The following is a 27,121-nucleotide window of genomic DNA, read 5'->3' on the forward strand; positions in this document are numbered from 1 at the left end:
GGATAGTCTCTGAGCTGTGGAGCGAACGCTGGTGCCCTGCCACCTTGGGTTGTGCACCTGTTCCCAAACAGGTGGTAAAAGATCTAGGTGTCTGGGTAGACTCTGCTCTTAGCTTCCAGACGCAAACCAAGAAAGTGGCAGGGGCCTGGTTCGGCATGCTACGAGAGCTCAAACCGCTGCTAGGGTTTTTCAACCCATTTATTAGGCAGGTTATTGTTCAGGTCTCCATTCTGTCTAGATTGGATTATGCCAGCTCGCTTTACTTGGTATCAAATAAGGCGGAAATCCTGAGACTACAAATGGTTCAAAATGCTGCAGCTAGAACTCTTCTTGGTCTGCCCAGGACTTGCTCCACTACTATTGCTATCCGTCGGCTATATTGGCTGCCTGTGGCCAAAAGTATAGAGTTTAAGGTCCTCTGCATGTCTTTCAAAATTTTAAATTTCTCCTCTCCAAGCATTCTGGCCAACTTGCTTATACCCTATACTCCCTCCCGTCAACTTTGATCAATGGGGCAGCATTTGGCAGTGGTTCCCCGGGTGAGGAGGGTTCGTGCCGGTGGACGTTCCTTCCGTATTTTTGGCAGCCAAACTTTGGAACGCGCTTCCTATCTGTATTCTCAGCATGAACAATTACCTGCCATTCCGTAAGGCAATCAAAACTTACCTCTTTTCTCCATTGTAGGCTTCTCTTCTGTCTAAAGTTTGGCAGTTTTCTGCTATCAGCACTGGGACGCCCCTTTGCTGAGGCAGCTGTGCGCTCTATAAAACGGCATACCATAACATAACAAGTTGATGACTCAATCTATGAATTACATGAGATAGTGCCAACCTATCTTTAAGGTCTGCCACCTTTCCCAAAGTGTGTTATGCTTTATTGTGTTGCCCTTAGAATCTTTGAATCCATTTTGGCGCCAATAATTGAAATTGTCGTTATAATACTTGACACAATAATATGAATCATACACTATAACTGTGCAGAATTCGGGAGTCATATTATCCAGCGCAAGTAACAGAGCATTCAGTTCAGCTAACTGCACAGTGCACTCCCTGAAGGACTGTGTGCTAGTTTTTGGTGGTTGCCATTTTCCATCCAACACCACACCAAGAACAGTGGTGCACGCCGCTGAATATTGGTGCTTGGCAACTATAGCAGATTGGGCTGAACCATCAGTATAAACACTGTATTTATACTGTTGAGGAGGTAAAATATTGCTAGAAATTGGATAAACATGCTCATATTGGAGAACCCTTGTGTCTGTAAAGACGGGTCAAAGGCAAAGTCTACATCAACAGTTGCTAAGGATGTTGCACGTTGTGCCAATCTAGGATGGAGGGCTTTAGCATTAGGAACGCTAGCTTTTGGGACAGCCTCAAAGGCTGAAATGGGAGTAATTACAATAATATGTTTCCTTTGTGCTAGTGGGCGCTTTTTAAGTATAGCCATTTGCACCTCAGTCAGTATATTTTCTGTGGACGCAAAATGCATTTCCGCCCTGGAAAATAAATGCAATTTATATGCAGCCAGCACTGTTTTACCTTCATTAAAGGGGACATTGGTAAAACCGATGGCACCAGCAATTATACGGAAAATCAGGTTTTTTGTCTTGACATGTGTATGTAAGTGTCATGTTGCAAGCAACTCAGATTGCAGTGATGCTTATTATGTTGGTGTGTTCTTATGTCCAATGAGAACTGGAAGAATCAGGATGAATAAATTCATACATTGATTTTAATGCATTGTGCATAATCAGGTCTGTAGGTTCTGACAAAATTAAGGAACACAGGAAGGCTTTTCCCTTCATGTGTAAGTTCATAACTTAAAAGTAGGACACTTAGAAATGCTATATTAGACTTCCTAAATTTGAACTTATAGCCATCTTCGGTGAATCCCACAATTATGCAATCCGCTTAGGCCAAATGTGTGTTTATATCATCATCCATCAAGTAGATATCATCTACATAGGACAATGCATAAGGTTCAACGTTTTGTGGAATTGACACTATGCGGGCAGCAACCAGTCAAGGACTGTTATTATACCCCATAGGAAGAAGTGAAAAACGCAGATGAAATCCGAGTGCTGAGAAGGCAGTCCAATCTCTGCTTTCAGGTGCTATATTTTGCCACAAAAAACATTGGAAATGTCCAAGGTTGTTTTGTATCTTTTACAGACTATATTATTTATAAGTGCCGTATGTATGTATTTTGTATTGCAAATGTGCATGTATGACTGTTTAAATGTCTGTAGTCTAAGACTGTGACATGAATGATCCGATTTGAAAACAGGAAACAGAGGATCATTCATTTGAGAGACGTAGGATTCAATTATACCCTGGTACTCCAACTGGAAGAGAATTTCTCTAACAGGTGCTTTAGTACCCCATTTTATCGGGTATGGTGGTTGCACTTGTGTGCTGTACCGCATGGGTATTGTATGATAAGGAGAATCCTTATCCCAGCCAACATGGTTGGATGTAAAGGTGGGGCTAGAGCGAAGAGCCCATTCTGCTGCATATGCGCCTTTGACTTCGTCAGGGACAAGTGCAGAGAAAGACTGGAGTATTACATCCTCACCCTGCGGGGATGTTTGGGCAAACTGTGGGGGGCAATCGACCTCCTCTAGGAGAATGTTGTATGCTAGAGTTACATCTTTACAGAATATTACTATAATGGCACGTTGTATTTCACCCTCAATTTGCATATCCAAATTATATAATCTATATGGAGGGGCTATGCGCCTACCTGGGGTTTTAACTTCAACAAAGTTAACAGTTGCTGTCACTGCCAGACATTCCTGGAGATTCCAGTGCACTATAGTGACCTCTGCTGCGCTGTCAAGGAGAGTCACTGCCAACCTCCGGTTCAGGAGAAGGGTTCTCAGCATTTGTGGCATAGTTTCCTGTTATAGCCGCAACTTTCTTTTTCTTAAATTGGGTCTTAAATTGAGGAGGTTTTTCCTCCTTCTTTATCTTCACGTCAGATGAGCATTGTGAGTCCCTCTTTGGTTTCACGTACACTTCCTGTCTGCAGTTAGAACACCCTCTTCTCTCATATTGTTTCTGTGATGAGTTCTGCAAGTAACAAGAAGGAGGAGTATTTGAAATATGATAGCTCTCTGGTGCCATGATTTGGGTGCAATTGCGCAAATTATTGCATCTGTTTGAGGACTACTGTGGCGGAGATCCTCCTCAAGATTTAGCTTTTTCTTTAGGCTTGGGTTTGTCCCATCATTTTTAAACAAACTCTGGATCTGAATTGGCAGTGTCCTTGTCATATCTAGGTTTGCCAAGTTGTGGTTTGGTTCCCAAATTATTGTGACCTAAAGAAGTATAGACATCAGCAATAATTATATGTAGCTCACATTCCTGGTTGAGCAGTGCAACCTGTGTGAATTGCTGGTGTATAGTCAGAGAAGCCGCTTCACCTTTAATGTTAGACAGAATCATTGCAGTTACCAAGGGAAAGTTTCCCATTAGTTTAATCTCCAAATCTTGGGCAGCAGCTTCCCTGTGTTCATTCTGTATTTGTTTTTTAAAACCTCCGGCAAGACTGACATAGATGGAGTACCACAGGTTATGGTATAAACTGCGCCAAAGACTGTGTCCTAAGAGGCGCAGTCACCTATTATGGGAACCATCCCATGGGGTAAGCACATAGTCGAAATTCTGTGCTTGTCTTTTGGTCCTGCAAGGGGAAACACAGCTTCAATTTGATCAATTTATTTGGCAATCCAAAATGGTATTTCTTCACGATTTGTGGGAATTGTGCCCACAACTTAATGAACAATTAGAGGACTTATGGTTGGCACTGCTGGCAATTGGCTTACCCTGCCAGGCCGGCTCTTGCTGGGACCAGCAGCAAGGTGCACAAAACATATTAAGTTAAGCATCTGAATAGTCTAACCAGGCCAGTGTATAATTGTTGTAGCTCTTGAGCATTGAGATGCGCTATAATAGGGAATGGTGTATAACCAGGTTATTCTGGCCAGGTGGCCCCTTCGTTACTAAGGAGACCCGTGCATACTGGGGCAGGTACATGTATAAGGGCACCCCAGAACCTGTTCCAATTGTGAAAATGGTATTTCTAAGAGCACATATCCTCTTTATTGTTGCAGTGGGTCAACATTTGTGTATTCATGAAATGCGAGTATGTTAGCAGCCGAAACCTGATAATTGACCAAAGAGTTAAAAAACTTCTAAACGATAGTCATTGTGGGATTCAACCACAAAGATAAAGTCGCCAGCTGCATTTGTAAGGCCATGCAAAGTTACATGTGCATAGACTGCAGTTCTGCAATTGTCAGCAATAGAGACTGGCTGTAGCTGCTTCATTATTACAAACGTAATGGAATCAAATGCAAACACAAATATGAGTAATCCTTTTAAAGGTTTGTGCTTGAACAACCAGCAGAACAAATTAGATGCTCCCCAACACCACGGACGTCTCCAGTGGTAGGTGTGAAAGTACTATGGGCACACACAAGCACTACTCAGGAGACCCGATAACTTAGTTCCAGACCAACATTGGTGGCACCAGGTTGCAGGGATTCTATTTGGAAACAGAAGTGTGCCTTGTGAGAATATGACATCAGAATTTAGGGACTGAGGGCCTTATTTATGAGGCCTTGAGTCACTTCTACGCCGCCGGTGCGTTAATTTTTGTGACGCACCAGTGGTGTAACAAATGCACCATGTTGCATCATATTTACAAAGTGACGCATCTAGGGAGATGCATCACTTTGTAAACCCCTGCGTCACATTATACCTGCGCCAGGTATAATGTATGCAGGGTGGGCGTTCAGACGCAAGAAAGGGTCGTAGAAGTGACGCAGTAAAATCTGTGAGATTTCACTGCGCCACTTCTAGGACTCAAATGCATCAACATCTTACACCTGCCTCATGGTAGGCGCCAGACTAATGCAGGCACATTGAACATGGGACTTGCCCATGTGTAATGACTCATTGCTGGAGTTGCGTCACTTTTGTGACACACTCCAGCAGTGTGTCATTTTTGCGCCTCCAGATACGTCAGAAATACTGACATATCTGTAACTCCTTGTGCCATGGTGCGTCATACTGTAAATATGACGCATCATTTGTGTTGCAAGGAGGGCACAATGAAAAGTGACGCATCGCTGTTTTCTCACAGCGATGCGTCACTTTTCATAAATGAGGCCCAGAGTCTCTCTACCACGTCAGTACCTGTATGCCCAAATCCAACTAGCTCACAATGCCTCACCTGCATTCGTAATCTTTCTAGAGTAGCATGTGATTTCGGCAAACGTAGAACATTAATCTCTAGTCCCCAAGTGAACCGTGGAAACAGATCATCACATTTTGTTCTCACTCATGCATGTCTATAGTAAACAAAGAAAAGACACAAAGTAAGTTTACAATATATTTATTAAAACAATCGTAGTCTATTTTGAAGCAGGTTTGCTGCGATTATTAGACAGATAGAACTAAGAAAGGTAATCGACATTACTAGCAGGCTGTAAACTATGAACACCCAGACCATGTCAGCTAATATATCTATCTAGGCCTACCCTCTCTATATGTGCGCAGGAATGTGTAGTTAGGTGGTCCGAATCATCGGTGTAAACTCAGTTTACTCAAGGCTGCTGCCTCTATTCCAAGATGGTCTCACTCTGCTGGAATTCTCTTCTCTTAACTCCAAGGAGCCAAGACACAGTCAGTTGCATCACATTTGTCCCCGCAGCCCCAGTGGTGTGGGGTTGCCCCCAAGCTCTAGGGAACCCCCTCAGCACAGTACCCTAGCCTGAGAGCTCCTGATTGAGTCTGGAGGGGGGTTCCTCTGTGTACCTTGAAGAGAAGCTCCCTCAAGTTTTGTTCGCCCCTGGACACAGTTTATTGTATAAGAACTCTTGTGTTAGAAAGACTGCAGCTGTGCTACTGTGTAGTTATGAGATGCACAGAAAAACAGTACACCATCTTGTTCAACCGTGTACAAAATGTTCAGACTGAATCCCAAGAAAAGTCTCTGAATAACAAATAATATGCGCAGTGTATTTCTAAAATATTATCATGTCACAAAAACAAATGTATTATGTGTGGCTGTGCGAAGCAAAGGAAGCCTAAATCTGCTAAAACAAGCAAACAAGGGAGAATAAGAAAATAGGCCCAGAAGGGGAAATACACCAACGCAGACAACTTTGAACTATTGTGTAAAGTTGTGTTTGTTCCTTGGTGCTAAGCAGCCAATTTGTGTGCCAGCACTAGGGAGAGTGAGTATCTTAGTGGATTGGCAGATTTTAGGAGAGTACAGTGACAATTTTAGGAGATATGGACCTTTCCTTCTCTCTCCCTCTCATGCATTGGGTGCTTCTCTGCATTGCGTAACAATCTTGTAAATCTGGGTCTCGGTTTCCTGCTTGGTTACTCTTCAGTTTTTGTGGCCCCTGAATCGTCATACTGTTTTTTTTTGTTGCTTTTGGCAGTTTGACTGTATTAGCCATCTTAATGTGTAATTGGGTTTTCTGTTTTAACCCCTCCAGTACCCATGACGAGCTGGACTCGTCATGGAGCACAGTCACGCTGTGCCCAAGACGAGTCCAGCTCGTCATGAGGCATTCCCTGGGGAATCCCTCTGGTGCGGGCATGAACATTGCCTATCTCAAAACAACCTGGTTTTGCAAGGGGGGTCACTTGGGTTTTTGGCCCGGTGCTTGGCGGCCACCCAGGGAAACCTACCAAACCCACACATTTCTGAAAACTAGACACCCGGGGGATTCCAGGGAGGTATGGCTTGCGTGGATACCCCAAAGTTTCCTTACCCAGAATGCCCTGCAAACCTCAAATTTAGCTGAAAAAATCACCTTTTTCACACATTTTTGTGTGGGAAAGTTGTGGCATCACTGGGCTGACACAAATTTCCTACAACCCAGCGTTCCCCCGGGTACCCCCGATAAAAACGGTGCCTCACTCGTGTGGGAGGCCCAAGTACCTGCGACAGGCATGGGCCCAAAACGTAGTGAGGCGACATGAAAATTGCCTATCTCAAAATGACCTGGTTTTGCAAGGGGGGTCACTTGGGTTTTTGGCCTGGTGCTCGGCGGCCACCTAGGGAAACCTACCAAACCCACACATTTCTGAAAACTAGACACCCGGGGGATTCCAGGGAGGTATGGCTTGCATGGATCCCCCAACGTTTCCTTACCCAGAATGCCCTGCAAACCTCAAATTTAGCTGAAAAAATCACCTTTTTCACACATTTTTGTGTGGGAAAGTTGTGGCATCACCGGGCTGACACAAATTCCCCACCACCCAGCATTCCCCCGGGTCTCCCAATAAAAACGGTGCCTCACCCGTGTGGGAGGCCCAAGTACCCGCGACAGGCAAGGGCCCACAACGTAGTGAGGCGACATGAAAATTGCCTGTCTCAAAACGACCTGGTTTTGCAAGGGGGGTCACTTGAGTTTTTGGCCCGGTGCTCGGCGGCCACCTAAGGAAACCTAACAAACCCACACATTTCTGAAAACTAGACATCCGGGGGATTCCAGGGAGGTATGGCTTACGTGGATCCCCCAACGTTTCCTTACCCAGAATGCACTGCAAACCTCAAATTTAGCTGAAAAATCCCCTTTTTGACACATTTTTGTGTGGGAAAGTTGTGGCATCACCGGGCTGACACAAATTTCCTACCACCCAGTGTTCCCCCGGGTCTCCCAATAAAAACGGTGCCTCACTCGTGTGGGAGGCCCAAGTACCTGCGACAGGCAATAGTCCAAAACGTAGTGCGCCTCAACAGGCAAGGGTCCTAAACGTAGTGCACCTCACTACGTTTTGGACCCTTGCCCGTGGCGGGTCCTTAGGCCTCCCACACGAGTGAGGCACAGTTTTTATTGGGAGACCCGGGGGAACGCTGGGTGGTAGGAAATTTGTGTCAGCCCGGTGATGCCACAACTTTCCCACACAAAAATGTGTGAAAAAGGTGATTCTTTCAGCTAAATTTGAGGTTTGCAGGGCATACTGGGTAAGGAAACGTTGGGGTATCCACGCAAGCCATACCTCCCTGGAATTCCCCGGGTGTCTAGTTTTCAGAAATGTGTGGGTTTGGTAGGTTTCCCTAGGAGGCTGCCGAGCACCGGGCCAAAAACCCAAGTGACCCCCCCTTGCAAAACCAGGTCGTTTTGAGATAGGCAATTTTCATGTCGCCTCACTACGTTGTGGGCCCTTGCCTGTCGCGGGTACTTGGGCCTCCCACATGAGTGAGGCACCGTTTTTATCGGGAGACCCGGGGGAACGCTGGGTGGTAGGACATTTGTGTCAGCCTGGTGATGCCACAACTTTCCCACACAAAAATGTGTGAAAAAGGTGATTTTTTCAGCTAAATTTGAGGTTTGCAGGGCATTCTGGGTAAGGAAACGTTGGGGGATCCACGCAAGCCATACCTCCCTGGACTCCCCAGGGTCTCTTGTTTTCAGAAATGTGTGGGTTTGGTAGGTTTCCCTAGGTGCCGGCAGAGCTAGGGTTCAAAAACTACAGCTAGGCACTTTGCCAAAAAAAGTTCATTTTTCACTGCAAAATTGAGGTGTGTCCACGATGCGTTTTGCGCCGTTACCTGTCGCGTGCACTAGGCCGACCCACACAAGTGAGGTACCATTTTTCTCGGAAGACTTTGGAGAACACGGGGTGGGTGGAAATTTGTGGATCCACGAAGATTCCAGAACTTCCACCACAGAAATGTGGGGAAAATGTGGGTTTTTTGGCAATTTTTTAGGTTTGCAAGGGATTCTGGGTAACAGAACCTGGTGGGAGGCAGTCAAGACACCCCATCCTGGATTCCCCTAGGTGTCTAGTTTTTAAAAATGTATAGGTTTGCTAGGTTTCCTAGGTGCCGGTAGAGCTATGGTTCAAAAACTACAGCTAGGCACTTTGCCAAAAAAGGGTAATTTTTCGCTGTGAAATTGAGGTGTGTCCACGTTATGTTTTGCGCCGTTTCCTGTCGCGGGAACTAGGCCGACCCACACAAGTGAGGTACCATTTTTCTCGGAAGACTTTGAGGAACGCGGGGTGGGTGGAAATTTGTGGATTCATGCAGATTCCAGAACTTTCCACCAGAGAAATGTGGGGAAAATGTGTTTTTTTGGGCAATTTTTGAGGTTTGCAAGGGATTCTGGGCAACAGAACCTGGTGGGAGGCAGTCAAGACACCCCATCCTGGATTCCCCTGGGTGTCTAGTTTTCAAAAATGTATAGGTTTGCTAGGTTTCCCTAGGTGCCGGCAGAGATATGGTTCAAAAACTACAGCTAGGCACTTTGCCAAAAAAGGGTCATTTTTCGCTACAAAATTGAGGTGTGTCCACGTTACGTTTTGCGCCGTTTCCTGTCGTGGGCACTAGGCTGACCCACACAAGTGAGGAACCATTTTTCTCAGGAGATTTTGGGGAACGGGGGGTGGGTGAAAATTTGTGGATCCACGCAGATTCCAGAACTTTCCACTAGAGAAATGTAGGGAAAATGCATTTTTTTTGGCAATTTTTTAGGTTTGCAAGGGATTCTGGGTAACAGAACCTGGTAGGAGGCAGTCAAGTCACCCCATCCTGGATTCCCCTGGGTGTCTAGTTTACAAAAATGTATAGGTTTGCTAGGTTTCCCTAGGTGCCGGCAGAGCTATGGTTCAAAAACTACAGCTAGGCACTTTGCCAAAAAAGGGTCATTTTTCACAGCGAAATTGAGGTGTGTCCACGTTGCGTTTTGCGCCGTTTCCTGTTGCGGGCACTAGGCCGACCCACACAAGTGAGGTACCGTTTTTCTCGGAAGACTTTGGGGAACACTGGGTGGGTGGAAATTTGGGGATCCAAGTAGATTCCAGAACTTTGCACCACAGAAATATGGGGAAAATGTGTTTTTTGGGGCAATTTTTGAGGTTTGCAAGGGATTCTGGGTAACAGAACCTGGTGGGAGGCAGTCAAGTCACCCCATCCTGGATTCCTCTGGGTGTCTAGGTTTAAAAAATGTATAGATTTGCTAGGTTTCCCTAGGTGCCGGCAGAGCTATGGTTAAAAAACTACAGCTAGGCACTTTGCCAAAAAAGGGTCATTTTTCGCTACGAAATTGAGGTGTGTCTATGTTACGTTTTGTGCCGTTTCCTGTCGCGGGCACTAGGCTGACCCACACAAGTGAGGTACCATTTTTCACGGAAGACTTTGGGGAACACGGGGTGGGCGGAAATTTGTGGATCCACGCAGATTCCAGAACTTTCCACCAGATAAATGTGGGGAAAAAGTGTTTTTTGGCAATTTTTTAGGTTTGCAAGGGATTCTGGGTAACAGAACCTGGTGGGAAGCAGTCAAGTCACCCCATCCTGGATTCCCCTGGGTGTCTAGTTTTAAAAAATGTATAGGTTTGTTAGGTTTCCCTAGGTGCCGGCAGAGCTAGGGTTAAAAAACTACAGCTAGGCACTTTGCTAAAAAAGGGTAATTTTGCATTGTGAAAATGTGGTGTGTTCACGTTGGGTTTTGAGCCATTTCCTGTCGTGGGCACTATGCCTACCCCTACAAGTGAGGTACCGTTTTTATCGAGAGACTTAGTGTAATTCAGATTTGTAAAGGAACTGTTATTACCTATTGACTTTCGATGCATTTCTGTCTTCCAAATGAAAGACATTGTGTAAAAAAGAAGTCATTCTAAAAAATGACTGATAATTCTCATGCTAGTATGAGTATTCCCAATTTCGGAAATGTGCAAATATCTACTGTTTCTAAACTCTATATTTTGTTCCCATTTCAGAAATACACAGGTGTCTTTCATACCGATTTTAACATGTACACATTTTTACAGAATAATTACTATATACCCGGTACATAATAAAAAAACATTGCAAGTTGCTGCTCAGTTTTTGGCTCTGGGTTCGTCGGGTTCTTGGTGAAACTACAAGTCCTATATATCCCCACAACCAGTAATGTCCAACGGATGTAACGGTATATTGCTTTCAAAGAGCTGTCATAATTAGAAGAAGTTACAGGTGAAAACGTTGACACAAAAGGCTTTTTTATTCAACAAATTTTTAATTTATCCTATATTTAACTGTTAGTTTCTATAAAAAAACCTTGATGGATCTACACAAATGACACCTTGCTGAATTCAGAATTTTGTCTACTTCTCTAAAATGTATAGCTTTCCAGGATCCATTATTGCTTTTGTACCCATTTCTACCATTAACTGGAAGGAGGTCGAAAGCACAAAAAATAGCAAAAATAGGCTATGTCCCAGAAAAATGCCAAAACTGTGTAAAAAATGTTGGGTTTCTGACAAAAGTCTGGTATCCCATAAAAGCTGGGAAAATGGTGATTTCAGTCCCACAAACCCTTTTTTGATAACACTTGTAGGGAAAAACCCAGAAGCTTTCATTTGCAGCCCGTTTTTCCCATTTTCCCCCCCAAAAAACTAAATTTTGCTGTATTTTGGCTCATTTCTGTGACCCCTCCAGGGGAATCCACAAACCCTGAGTACCTTCAGAAGCCCCATGATGTTGGAAGAAAAGGACGCAAATTTGGCGTGGATACCTTATGTGGTCAAAAAGTTACAGGGGCCTCAGCGCGCACTACCCCAAATAGCCAAAAAAGGGCGTGGCACAGGAGGGGGAAAAGGCCTGGCAGCGAAGGGGTTAAAATAACAGTAAGCTGTTCCGTCACGCCTTTTTTGTGTTTTGATTTTCCATCTGAACCTTTGTCAAGTTTTATGTGAAATATGTTTTTGTATGTGTTTCTTCTTTTTTCGGGCCATGATCTATTTTTTCTCTATTAAGCCAGCCTTGAATATATAATGCCTCCTAGGGCCCCATTATGAGCGTCCCAAAGAATATTGTCATTTTTATATCTAAATCCCTGGGCTTTTGAATTTACTCAGTGCTGTAAATAACGCCTGTTATGAGTGTTCCCCATGTAAGGATGACTAACGTGCGGATTTTGGTGCTTTTCATATATAAATATGCATGTCCAGTTAACTAACAAACCTTATACACTCCATATGTTGTGGAAAATTTTAACTATTGAAATGTCCCCAGGTGGTGCAGACTTTGTCGTGCCCGGTAATTACTTGTTAAGATCAAAGCACTCAAAAAAGGGAAAACACCTTGTCGTTCATAAAGAGGGCCTTACTTTATTGTGTACAGCAGACCTTTTATGCAATGCAAGTGCCTCCTTCCTTTCATTTGGCACTAAGCACAAAACCTCTGCTCTACATGCTTGCACATCTGTGCTGTGCCTCATGCCAGAACGTCCAGAGGAGCAATGAGGTACATAAGCAGGGCCCTGGCCTCAATGCCTTGCTACAGTTAAAATGGCATCCAGAAATCTCCTTTAGTAGTGCAGTCTTAAAAAAAGTCTGTGATGGCTTCTCTAACCATTAATACATTTTTCATTTCCCCTCCATCCCTGCCCCCATTAACCCTATCTTTCCCCCACTAAGATATACATGGCTTCCTCTTTCACATCATTGAGGACCAGCCTGAAGCATCAACAGATCACTAGGTGCTATTTCTAGCTCTTGCTGTATGTGTCTAACATTCTCTGTAGATGAGCTGGACCAAGCAGATAAATGTAACCACTTAACGAATCTCATTATCTGTGTAAAAAATTGGGTTATTCGTGGAGAGGGTTAAGTACCCTCTAATGTCACGAAATAAACCTGAGCTCAACCTCCTGGTAGCTCTAGCACAGAGCAGAGAGCCCTAGTTTAGGGGCAATGTTTAAAGTATTTAGGCAGAACTAAAAAGGTAATGAAGGCGAAATCCAAAACAATAACAATACCTTAATGAATTATAAAAATTGAGATACATTTACTAAATAAATAAAGTCCAAAATGACTTAAATCAAATAAGAGCAACTGGAGATATGAATTATTATAGTTTTAAGTAACAATAGAGCCAAGAAGCACAAAGTGCCAATGACAGTCAATGGTAGCGGTAATGAGCAATTTGACACTCACTGCCGTGGAGGCCAGGTTGAATACACTAACCAGGTTCTTCTCAGATATTGCCCATTTACCCCTGAGATTGACTTTGATATGTCCCCTGCTTTCAGCAGTTGAAGTCTCATGGTGAAACACACTGGGTCGGCAGAGTGACAATAGGTCTTGTAATCCTGTTAGGGTTGGAAGCTCCCATTACCAGGTATTTGCAAAGGAGACTTGGGTAGGAGCCCATCGCCAATTTCTGGTAGGCGTCATTAGTCACTCCACCATGGAGGGGTGGGGGATCGAGGAAGTGGGTGATAACCGGAAGTGGTCTTGTGGTTTGCAACTGAGGGAAGGAGGCAGAGTAGAACCCTTTAAAAGTGGGCTAGCACCTGGTGGCCCCCTCTTTGTTTCCTTATGTGCTGCCGTAGTCACGGAGTGAAATTTGTTTCTCTTCCAGGTTAGTGAGCGTCACAAGGGGAACGGATATCCCGTTCGCAGAAATATAAACCCCATAGAATCTAATGGGATTTATATTTCGACGGGTTGATATCCATCACCATTGTGATGGAGTAACTCGTCCTCGGAAATCTAAATCAGGCCTTAAGTGTATTTGAGCTTTTCGAGCACATTACTTGTCCCAATATATTAGGATCTCTGAGGCATGGAACACCACCTATCTAGTGGAAGCTGGGCAGCCATCAACATTTTGTGTCGCATGTGTATATCCTGGGCAGCAATTTTCTGGTGGTATGCGGGGCTACACTGACCAATCTGTTATGGCCTCTGCAATACAGCCATGAGTAGTGCTGAAGATGTGGGTTAGTGGTTAGTTCTTCTGACTGTGCAACAACAACAGAGAAAGCCTTTCTTCGCAATCATGGTCACACATTGAACAGCCAGATAAACATTTCAGGAGACAGGCCTTTCCATGGAAATATTCTCAAAAAACAGATTATGGTGCAGCCTTCATTAATGAGAGCAGTATATCCCATCCGTTTGCATGTCCTGGCTCACCTGCTGGGGAGACGCATGAGGTTTGTACTCTTGACTATGGTTTCAGAAGTGGGTTTGGCATACCAGCCAATATAATTCACAACCCTCTCCCACCTAGAAATCAAAAGTCTGTCATAACGCAGCCAGATATTGCCAAGGAAAAGATTTTGAAAGAGGTGCTAGCAGGTAGGGTGGCTGCCCTTTCCTCAAGCCACCAGTAGTGTAGTGTAGTTCCGATCGTACCCTCATGCAGGACACTGCGCTTTTGGATAACATACACTGTGGGTCTGGTGGCAGACTGACTTTGTGCACCCCCGCCGAGTATGTTAGCCTTGTTTTGCATTAGCTAGCTCACAGTGCCACTGGAATCTCCTTTTATCAGAGAGATTAGTTTTTGACAACCTCAGAACCTTTTTAGGAGTTATGTCCTTATAAGGCTCGTTCATATGAAATGAAGGGGAGATGATGTAGGGAAAGTGTATGAGGTTCCCTGGACCTATATTAGGGTACCGATAAGAAATATAACACCCACTCCTCCTAATACTCCTCAACAATAATAATACACAATTGAGATACACATTTTTAACGGTGTCAGTGCATAAGATTATCAATGAGTGATTTAAAATGTTTCTAAAAACGTTAAAAAATCATTTAAAAACAGTTTAAACAACAAGGAGATAAAAACGTTCTCCTGAAATATGAATTTTGTTGTAAAGTTCCGCAAATCACAGATCCAAATGCGTTTGATTACACAAGTTGAACTACTGCAAGCATACTTAGAAGGCCATGCTTTGTTATGGAAAGTGTCAATTTGAAAAAGTTGTTTGAAGAAAAGGGAAAGAAAAAAATCTGAATTCGTTCCCAGCACACGGTGAGCCAGATTTAGATTAAATTTCCTGGCTGGGAGACACAACATTATCACTGCCTGCTGCCACAGGGGACAAACATTGTAGTACCTCGCATAGCACGTCAAGAGTGCACAGATGAAATTCAGTGCTGCCAACAGTTGTTGGAGAGGCAGCCGGTGCTGTAGTCGATACCTCGGTGCCAATGGTGGAGCTGAAATTCAGCTCAGTTGCGGATCCTCGAGGAATGCATTTGTCAAGATGGGAATACGCTGAGGACAGAGTCGAGCATGTGACTGCAGTGGTTCCAGCCTGGAGTCTAAGTCCGCTGGCGTCTCCATTAGAGGTGTCAGACAGATGTCCAACTCTCCTCCGCAAAACAGGCATCGGAAAACATGAACGATGCAGTTTTCAAAGACTGGTCTGAACGATAGGAAGCACTTAGTTCTCTAAGGCGAGGTGCACCCAGATGTTGTACCATGCGCTCACGGTAATATCTCTCCAGGAGAGCTTTTGCAATCTCGCTGGCGGTTGGTCCGTCCATTGCGTAGCAGGTAAACGACAATCAGGATTTCAGCTATTCTGAGCAGGATCAGAGGTAGACCCCCCGAAAATGCTTCCAAATACAAAGTGCTTGGAGAAGTGTGGCTCAATGGTTAGAGTGGCAGACCCTGATGCAGAGGTCTAGCCCGGGACCAGGGTTCAATTCCCCGCCTCGGCGGGTCTTGGGCTCAAAAATTCCACGGACCTGATAATTCTTGCCTCGGTGCCTATTCCAATCATGGAGTCCCACTCTGCAACTCTGGGCAATAGCTTGCTTAATCTCCACAACGGCCCCCACAACGCTAAGGATGCCTGGCCTCCACCTTGGGGGTGCCCAGGAGTGGACGTCTCACAGGGAAAGCCAGGATGGGTTCCACAGCGGTATTCGTACAAGCGCCTTGAGACCCTTGCGGGTGAGTAGTGCGCTATACAAGTATCAAATTTACATTTATCAATTTTACAGTTTGGAATAACGCCGAGGATTGTTTCTCAATAGATAGCCAAGCAGGTGGATTATTTAAAAAGGAATGATTAAACCATATTGAACTTTGTTTTAAAATAAAAAGGCTTTATGATAAAGATAAAAGTCAGGGATATTAAATCCAGCATTATGTTTGGGAACTTTTAATTTTTTGTAACTAATACAAGGTGATTTGTTATTCCATAGAAACTTAGATAGAGATTTATCAACATCTTTATAAAACTTTAATGGAAATTGAGTAGGAATCATGGCAAGGGTATAAAAAAATTTTAGGAGCTATAGTCATTTTGATAGAATCCATTCTGCCCCACCATGAAAGATGCAATGACGACCGTTTAGACGTTTTATCTTTAATATAATTTAATATGAAATCACAATTAAAAGTAATTGTTAATTTTATGGAAGAAGAAAATAAAATACCTAGATATTTTACTTTACTTTTTTGCCAAATTATTCCATTCGTGGGAAGTATATCAGGAGTGCAAAATATATTTAAGGGGAAAAATTCAGTTTTGCTGGTATTTAAAGTGTATCCAGAAACTGTAGAATATTTTGCTATAATATTCATTAAAGAGGAGAAAGAGGATATAGGGTCACTAATAAATAAAAGCACATCATCCGCATATGCAAGGGTTTTAACAGGAACATCCCTAATATTAATTCCTTTAATATCATCACATTTTCTTAAAGAAAAGGTTCAATGCCAATTAAAAATAAAAGTGGAGAAAGGGGACAACCTTGTCTTGTACCTCTGAAAATTGATTTGAAACTTGACCATTGATATATAAACGGGCAGTAGGTGCATAATATAGAGCTGAAATCATGCGTATAAAAGTCTCTCCAAAATTAAACGATGATAACGTATGAAATAAAAAATTTCAGCATCTAAGGCTAAAATACCTGAGGGTAACGTTAAAGTAGAACTTTGTTCAATAATGTGTAGCAAAGTTCTAGTATTATTTTCAGAATACCTATTCTTCATAAAATCAGATTGGTCAGGGTGTATAATAGAATCTAAAATAGGGCCTAATCTTGTAGCAAGTATTTTTGCATATAATTTACAATCTTGGTTAATTAAGGATATAGGATGATAATTAGATACAAGAGTGGGATCTTTGTCTGGCTTAGGCAGTACAATAATTAAAGCTTCAGTAAAAGAACCAGAGGTAGATCCTGTAGACCCAAAAAACGTAGAGGTAAAAGTTGTGATTGAAATTCTTTGTAGAATTCCGCTGGAATCCCATCAGGACCGGGAGATTTTTTTTTTTAAGGGATTTTATGGCTGAGAAAATTTCATTTTTAGTAATGGGTGCAATGGGTGCATCAAGTCCAATTTTATCAGGCTGTGTTATCTTGGGTAACCCACAGGAAGCTAAAAAGGAATCAATTAAGGAAGCATCTTGAAAATCGGGTTTAGTATACAATTTAGAATAGAAATTCAAAAATTCATTAACGATTTCATTGTGAGATAAAGCAATTTTACCCTGAGGACCATGAATGCAATTGATTTGAGTTTTATCCTTTTTTATGCGTAAATAATTAGCTAAAAGTCTTTCAGATCTGTTGCCATTAAAACTAAATCTGGCTTTAGCATTAGAGATTTGAATGCCAGCTCGTTTACTAAGGATAGAGTTAAATTCATACCGCAGTTTTTGAAGCTTAAAGAAAAAACATGGAAAAAACAACAAACAGAAGACATAAATGTGAAACGTGAAACGCACACACGTTCTACAAGCATGACCGAAACCGCTGGAGCCCAATATAGAAATTATCGGTAGCATGTCAGGAAAGGCATAACTGGTAAAAATCAAGTAGCAGAGTCATTAGTATCCATTGAGTGTTGAGACTGTTGATCAATAAAATGTTTCAAATCTTCAGGATGTTGAAAAGATTTAGAGAAATTATCTTTCCAAATGCGCATCGTCGATGGATCAAAAAGTCCATATTTGTAGCCAAGACTTTGTAGTTGAGGGCGAAGAGCCGTGAATTCCTTGCGAATTAAGACAGTTTCTTTTGCAAAATCTTGATGAATGAATATTTAATTCCCATTTACCATCAGTGAAGGTATTTCTCGTGCTGCTTTTCTAATTAAAACCAGATGATGGTGGCGGAGGACTTTAAAGATTATTTATCGCGGTTTGGTGTGATGAGGGTTCCGATGGAAGGGAATCCTGTGAGCTTTATCAATTTCAAACTTTTCTGGAAATTTGAGTTGTAAACGGCCTGAAATCAGATTTTCCAAATATAATCTACAGTTAGCTCCCTCAACATCCTCTGGTAAATTAAATATGTGAAGATTGTATTGCCTGTTGCGATTTTCCATGTCCAACAGTAAAGAGCACATAGGTGAAATTTTTGCCACAAGTGGAGTGAAGGTGTCGATTTTTGCTTTATTATCTTGTATTTTGATTGAATTATCCGAAATTTTCATGGACAAACTGGCCATTTCTTTGCGTACGTTTTTGACTTCTGATGCAATGGTATCTGTATTTACACGAAGTGCCTGAATTTCCTCTAATATTAAGGATAAGGAAGGTTCAGCTGACTCTACTGCTTTTGATTTAACAGGAGGAGGCAAATCTTGCTGTCTCCTTTTATTATTAATGGAAGCTTTATTATCCATTTTCTTAAATAAAGAATTAGATTTATAAGAGCAGAAGCAAATTATTATCAAATAAAGAGAATGCTGTGGAGATATCTTAAAAATAACTGGTGCAGCAGCAAAAATGGGCTGTGGGAGTTGCTAGGCCCAAGCCAGGCCCTCTCTTGAAAGAACACTCCGCCCCCTTGACAGAGGAGCCCTGCTGTACCTGAGTGTTGAGCTGGGTGCAGGGACCAGGCGGTGAAACAACCCACTTCCGATGCCCAAAATCGCAGGATTTCGCTTCACCACACAGGTAGGGACTTCATAAAAGTATCGACCTCCTTAAAATCGGTTTTCTGACAGAAATCGTCGTTTAAAATTAAAAAACGGGTGAAAAATGTGTTAGAGCTCCCAGGAAGCGGCCATCTTGAATCCAGCGCTCGCGCGTCTCCCAAGTCTAATTGTTTTTCAAGTGAAGAAAGTTTTAATTGTTGCTTGAATGGTGTTTTGGCTTGCGTCTTTTCCGGCTCACCTGGATCCAGAGAAAACGTATCAAAGTTAATAAAATAGCCAGAAGTAGTTCGATCAATTATAGGAATTGCATCGGGATTAGTTGAAATGTTATTTTCCTCTCGACGAGGCATGTTGATGTAGACGTCTGTATTAGGTCTAATTGCAGCTTGTGAATTATTCTGATGTTCATTTTAAATTTGAATGTCTGGTTCAAGTGGAGCAAGTTCCAAAGCATTGTTGCTTAGTCCTTCTTTCCTTACAGGTGGCTCTTCAAACATGATGAGTCATTCTGTTTGAACTTCTTGGATTGTCGCTAGAGAAGGGCGTTTGCTACAGCAGAGTCCACGAGGCCTACTGTTTGGTATCAGCCACATAGTGTTGTTTGATTAAGTCGATTGAGACAAATCTTTTCTCCTTTTTTCCGGCAAGAGGCGGGAGCAGCACAATTCTTGTTCCACGTACTGCAAGGACTGGTACAGGTTTTCTGTATGAAGGTCCAAATTCCAATTTGTCCACAATTTTCTCTCTGACCAGATCACCGACTTTTGGGATCCAGACAGATCTTGCCGTGACTACCTTAACTTCCTCAGTGGCGGTCTGCTTTAGATGGACATTGCTTTGTTTTGTCCTGGATTCATTTAGATCCTGTAAAACAGCCAAATGATCATGGCTATCAAATGGTTTTTCATCCACCACTGCGCCTTCACAACCAAGATCAGGTACCCACATTCATGTCCCAAAGAGGACTTCATATGGAGTGACACCCCCTAGAGAGTCTCTTGTCTGGTTGTTTAATGTCCGCTGTACCGCGTAAAGGTGTGTGATCCAACTACCGCCCTTGCCTAATACCCTAGCTGTTAAAGGTTTTTTTCTCTCCACAACCGAAATTTCCCTCAGGATGGTATGGAGATGAGAACCGCAATGCTACGCCCATTCCTTCCATGGTCTCCTTGTAAACCCGAGAGCTAAGCGCAGGGCTGCAGTCAGAATGTAACGTGATAACTGCGTATGTGCCAATAAAGACTTGCAAATCTTTGATAACAGTTCGAGCATTAGCCGAGCGCTGAGGCCATACCCATAGGAATCTTGAGCAGGAATCCACTGCAACCGTAATATATTTGTAAGCCCCGTCCGGTTGTAAGAAGCCGCAATGGTCCAAGTACACACACCCGAGAGGTTTGTTTTAATAATGGCGTCTGTGCCGGGCGTGCAACGGTGGAGCCTTTCATCTGCTGTCAGAGGTCACAATTCAAGACTAAGGTGCCGATCACGATCCGGTAAAAAAATTCCCCGTACGACTCATATCCGGTCTTTTTACCGTACGAATCGTACAAGTGCCGTACAAACTGGCAATCACGATTCGCATGGGAAAAAGTCCATACGAATCGCATTGGGAATCATGCCCCACACGTCCTCGGGTCGGAAAATGTGCCCGACACGTCCCCGGACGATTTACCGTACAAATGTGAAAAGTAAAGTCCGACCGCGGAATTACGATCCATCCTGTGCGTCCGATGTTACAACCGTATGGAAAAAACACCGTCCGCACTGAACTCCCATAGCAACCATGGAGACATGTGCCCGCATACGTGCCCAACACCCCCCAGCCCTCCTATGTACGAGTCGAATCCCCACCCGTGTATGAACACCCGTGTATGTACGAGACGTACCCCCACCCGTGAATGTATGGAGCGTACCCCCACCCCAACCATGTATGTATGACCCGTACCCTCACCCGCGTATGCATGGAGCCTATCCCCACCCCAACCGTGTATGTACGACACGTACCCCCACCCCAACCGTGTAAGTACGACCCGTACCCTCACCCGCATATGCATGGAGCGTACCCCCACCCCAACCGTGTATGTACGACACGTACCCCCACCCGCGTATGCATGGAGCGAACCCCCACCCCAACCGTGTAAGTACGACCCGTACCCTCACCCGCGTATGCATGGAGCGTACCCCCACCCCAACCGTGTATGTACGACACGTACCCCCACCCGCGTATGCATGGAGCGAACCCCCACCCCAACCGTGTAAATACGACCCGTACCCTCACCCGCGTATGCATGGAGCGTACCCCCACCCCAACCGTGTATGTACGACCCGTACCCTCACCCATGTATGCATGGAGCCTACCCCCACCCCAACAGTGTATGTACGACACGTACCCCCACCCGCGTATGCATGGAGCGTACCCCCACCACAACCGTGTATGTACGACTCGTACCCTCACCCGCGTACGTATGGAGCGTACCCCCACCCCAACAGTGTATGTACGACACGTACCCCCATCCGCGTATGCATGGAGCGTACCCCCACCCCAACCGTGTATGTACAACTCGTACCCTCACCCGCGTACGTATGGAGCGTACCCCCACCCCAACAGTGTATGTACGACCCGTACCCTCAGCCGCGTAAGCATGGAGCCTACCCCCACCCCAACCGTGTATGTACGACTCGTACCCTCACCCGCGTACGTATGGAGCGTACCCCCACCCCAACAGTGTATGTACGACACGTACCCCCACCCGCGTATGCATGGAGCGTACCCCCACCACAACCGTGTATGTACGACTCGTACCCTCAGCCACGTATGCATGGAGCGTACCCCCACCCCAACCGTGTATGTACGACCCGTACCCTCACCCGCGTATGCATGGAGCGTACCCCCACCCCAACCGTGTATGTACGACACGAACCCCCACCCGCGTATGCATGGAGCGTACCCCCACCCCAACCATGTATGTACGACACGTACCCCCACCCGCGTATGCATGGAGCATACCCCCACCCCAACCGTGTAAGTACGGCCCGTACCCTCACCCGTGTATGCATGGAGCGTACCCCCACCCCAACCGTGTATGTACGACACGTACCCCCACCGGCGTATGCATGGAGCGTACCCCCACCACAACATTGTAAGTACGGAGCGCACCCCAGGCCCCAACACCAGCACCTTTACACAACATCGCGCATGTACGAGTCGTACCAAGCCAGACACAAGGACAGCACTGTACAACAAAATTCCCGAAGTACACACCGTACACACGCTAAAAACGCACGTACACAACCAGGACAAAGCAAAACAACACAAGAATACACCATTCGAATGGCACAAAGCCACAAAACATGTCCAACAAGCACAAAAACAACACATTCACTGACCTGCAACTGCCAAAATCCAAAACAGAGGCCCAAAACACAACCACTCCTTATAACACACCCACCCAAACTTCAAACACAGCCACACCCACCAATGGACCAATAAAAAGGGCCCACACACACAAACCATGAGCCTTTGCAACAGACTCACTGTTGCCAGACCTCACAGACAACCTACAGCACCATACTTGAACCTTTACTACACCTTACACTTGCACACCTTCACACACACACCTTCACAAACACCCCCTCATCACATTCACACACACACCTGCACAACCATACACACACACCCGCAACCATCCACACCCCCCCCCCCACCATCCACACCCACACCCCTCACCATGCCCACTAACAAGAATCCAAAGTTCACTAGCCGAGAGTTGGAGGTCCTTGTCGACGAAATCCTCAGAGTCGAGCCACACCTCTTTGGAACATTGGTCAGACAGACCTGCATGACCGAAAAAACAGCCATGTGGCAGAGGATTGTTGATGCTGTGAATGCTGTTGCGGCCACCAGAAGGACCAGGCATGAATGCCAAGCCAGGTGATCCGATCTGCGGAGGAGGGTCCGAGCCAAAATGACCGACGACCACAACCAGGCCAACGTCACTGGAGGAGGGCCGCCCCGCAGACCCGTACACTACCATCCCTGGGAGGAGAGGGTGATGGCCATACTGCCGGTGGTGTCAGTGGACGGATTAGAAGGACTCCGAGACCCGGGTGAGTACACAAACAACTCACCTCACATGGGGGGAACGTCATCCACAACCAAACTCACAAACAGGCACGCAACCACCCCAAGCTATCGCATGACTCAACCACACTCCATTAACACGCACATGCCACTGGCGCCACCATGCCCCATGCACCCAGCTGGACAATGCAAAGTCACAGGACACAGATAACACCAACACAAGACACGGTAACCCGGATGGCGGGAGTGTGGGCCCCAAAAATCACATAGTGCAACTCAGAAGCAGACAACAATGCCCCCTGCCCATATGGCCTAGGTCACAGCCAGACAAACAGTGTGTCCCCACACAGGAAAGACTTGCCAGCAAATGGCGGACGCCTTGCATTAACACATGGGGGGATGGCACGTTTTTGCACATGACAGCAGCTAATGAACAGCCAACACTGTGAAAGAGTGGCAGCACACACCACCACAGCAGCAGCGCAGACACTACACCCAATGGGTGCCTGGAGATCAGAAACAAACTCACATCAACAAGCCAAGGGCCATTCAAAGATCTGCTAAAAGTGTGTGCCTAGGAAGCTGGGCTGAGGTGACAGAGGGTGACACACAGAGGGAGGGAGAGGGGGAGAGAGAGGGAGGGAGACACAGGGAGACGGACAGAGGGAGGAGGCTGACACAGGGAGGGAGGGAGAGGGGGACAGAGAGGGAGTGAGAAAGGGACACACAGGGAGACCAATTCAGCCTTGTGGGGTGTGGGAATGTCTGCTCGTCAGCAGGTGGACTGCGTGCATGTAGACAAGGGTGGCCAGTGCCTGAATCCCCCTCTCTTCTCCATGGCAAAACACTGGGCCATGTCTCAACCTGTGCACGAGCACAACGCCACCTACCTGCATTATCTAAGTGTGTGGAACAACTCAATGTGCCCACGTACAGTGCAACACGGAAGGCGCCAATGCATGACTCGCCACACCTGCTCACTCCACTGCTGACTGCAGTCACAATTGACGCAGCAAGTAAGACTGTGCCACACATAGGTAAAGTCGCAAAAGCTGTGGCCAAGGGACATACCCATGCACAAGTGCACTGTGAGTGGAATGCAAGACATATCCAAATTCCCAGAGGAAATGTGCCAACTTAGAAACGAATGAAACATGGATGTTGCATGGAACAAAAATAACATTGTCTCTCTCACACACAGCTCAACGTCGTGGATCACCCCCCAACACTGGGGGGGAAGACTCACAGGACCCGGCTCTGCGGGATAACGGACCCACCGGCAGCGACGACTCTCACCACTCTGTGGACGAACCCGACCCCAACCAACCTGGCCCCTCTGGTGTCCAACCACCTGCAGCACCTGCGTCAGGTACAACTGGGCCAACCACCACCCCCACTCCTGCCACATCCCAGGAGACACCCAGGATCCCTGCCCCACCACCACAATGCAGCCAGGCTCACCAGGAGGGACACGGTGTACCGGGCACCCAGGAGGAGGCAGGCGACAACGCTAATGCCACCCCTCAGGGGTCCCGGAGACCCAATGTGCCCACAAGGGCAGGCCAGGTGCAAGTGGGCAGGGGTGGTGGGAGTGGAGGACGGCGGAGGCGCGAGCCTGACCAGTTGGCTGCGGAACCGGTATATGCCCATGTCAGAAACATCCTGGACACATACCGGCAGGACACCACGGGCATGGCCCAGGTTTTGTCCATCCTCGAGGAGATCAAGACCCAGCAGGCCCAGCAACATGCGGATCAACATGCCTGTCTACTGCGACACCAAGGGCGGATGGAGGACAGACAGGCTGAGCTTGTGACGGTGTTCACGGGAATTCACAGTACACTCCGTCGGATAGCCGACAACATGGGCAACCCTCCCTGTGCCATCAGGCGTAGAACATCACCACCCACAGGGAGGGATCAGGAGGAGGAGGAGGAGACATCCGACGGAGCATCCCAAACATCGTCACGGCCTGCTTCTGAGGGTCCCCGCAGGAGGGTGGGTCGTCCACGGAAAAGACCGTGAGATGGTGCAACAGCACCATCTCCCAGGACACCTGGCCTGGCACCTGGCCCACTGGACCAACAGCAGCACAGCAGCAAAAGACATTCTCTGCCACATGGACTTGCTGGTCACTGTCTGACCAATGTTGACAAAGACTGTGGCATGGACTCTGAGGATTTCCAATGGCAAGGACACCAACTCCACTAGTGAACTTTGGATTCCACACACCTGGAACGCCCCTCATGTCATACCCCCCCCCCCACGTACCCCAACCAAAATAAAAAGTTACACCATAAAGAGAAGATGCCTACATTTTGCATTATTACCTTACATGTGTCTTGTAAAGTCTAACCATGCCTGAGTTCTCATTTGACTTCAACCATCCACACCCTGGGGCCTGAGTCTGGCACAGGACACACATGGGTCACATTGTATTAGGCAAGACAGACATGGAGCATCATACACACCCGTGATGGGCCCAACCAGCTGAGGGGGTGGCCGCACAACCGTGCCGACAGACATTTTGAGTACAGCGACAGCCATGCGCAGAGGTCAGGGATCATGTGGAGTGTCCTGTGGGGCACCCAGGTACGTGTGGACAGGTTGCAGAACCATGTCCTGCAAGCTTGAATCAGGTGGATGCAGAGAATGGTGGCCTGGCCAACGTTGGATGCATGGGGATGGCACATGTCACAATACACACACAGTCATGGACATCATGCACAATACACAGTCTAATCCCACACAAACAGCTTGCATCTTGCTACTCTACACATAGACACATAGCCACTATCACGGAAAACCATGCCAGACATGCCGGATGCACCGTGGCAACACACCAGCATTGACTGAGAAGAGGCACCTTGGAGGCATAGGGACACCTTTATTATGCATGTATTTGGGAATGCAGAGGCAACTCGGAGTACACATGAACAGGTCATGTGGAGTAACATGTGGGTCCAACACTGGAACCCCCCTTCTGCAGCACAAATGCGTGATAGCCATGGAACTGGCACACAAGTGTCGGCTAACAGCTAAACACCCCCTGCTGCTCAAGGAGAGGCTGCCATACACCATTGATCCTCTGATGTGGAAGTCCCACACCATGTCAAGCCAATGCAAACCGTATGTGTCCAAGGGCAGTGTAACACACATTGATGCCATCATCACAATCCACAATCCCATCACTGATGACTGTCAACAAGTCTGACCATCTATTCAGGTGTACCCAGCTGCATGTCATGTGTCCCATGGTGATGCGACATGTCTGCAGAGGAAACAAACATCGACAGGGGCAGTGTGCACACATCGTAAACAACTGCCACACGCAATACACCCCTGATGCATCCCTTACCCTAAGGAGACTTCCAAACTTGTCCGTGCGTGTAACGCTCAGTCAGCACACGATGACGTGTCCATGAGGAATAGCAGTGCCACAACAATGCAACCAGCAGACGGCATGCGCAAGTACCTGGGGATGAGAGACACACAAGAAGTCAGCCACAAAAAGCACAGCCACTTGCATGTGCATGTACTCGACACATGTAAGGATGACAACATGCTAGGTCACAATTATGACTGGGGAAATACACTCATCACTGACACCATCACTCGAGTGACACATCCACACACACCTCTAACTCACGTGGCATACATGCAGATGGACACACACATAGCAACACATGCCACACGGGGACCAATGCGTGCACACACAGACACTGGTACTCACCACTAAGCAAAGAAGTCGCGTATGAGCCGACTCCGGATGTCCTCTTGCGGAACCACATCCTCCACATCACTAGCCCCATTGCCAAGCCCTTCGTCCTCCACGGGTGGATGGTCCTGATCATCTTGATCCAGGATGAGTGGCACAGCTTTCTCAACTGCCATGTTGTGCAGCATGCAGCAGACCATGAAGATTTTGCAGACCTTCCCCGGGGCTTATGGGAGGGCGCCGCCGGTCTTGTGGAGGCATCTGAATCAGCTCTTCAGGAGGCCAAATGTCCTCTCTATCACTCGCCTTGTCCGGCCATGGGCGGTGTTGTAGCGGAGCTGGGCCGGCGTGATGGGGTTGCGGAGAGGTGTGATCAGCCATGGCATGTTGGGATAGCCAGCGTCCCCTACATGGAAAGCACATGCACATAAGTAGGACAGGAGAAGCGGTCGTGCTGGAAGTCTACGCAAAATACAGGACAGACAGAGTGTACCCACCAACAACACATGCTCGTTCGTTGCGCAGCTGCGTCATCATCTCAGGCACCCTGCTACGCCTCATGATGTAGGCATCATGTGCTGATCCTGGAAAACGAGCACAGACATGTGAAATCACCATGTTGGACAGACACACCACAAGGGCATTGATGGAGTGGTAGTG

Source organism: Triturus cristatus, chromosome 9 (genome assembly GCF_964204655.1).
Source record: "Triturus cristatus chromosome 9, aTriCri1.1, whole genome shotgun sequence".
Classification (NCBI taxonomy): Eukaryota; Metazoa; Chordata; class Amphibia; order Caudata; family Salamandridae; genus Triturus; species Triturus cristatus.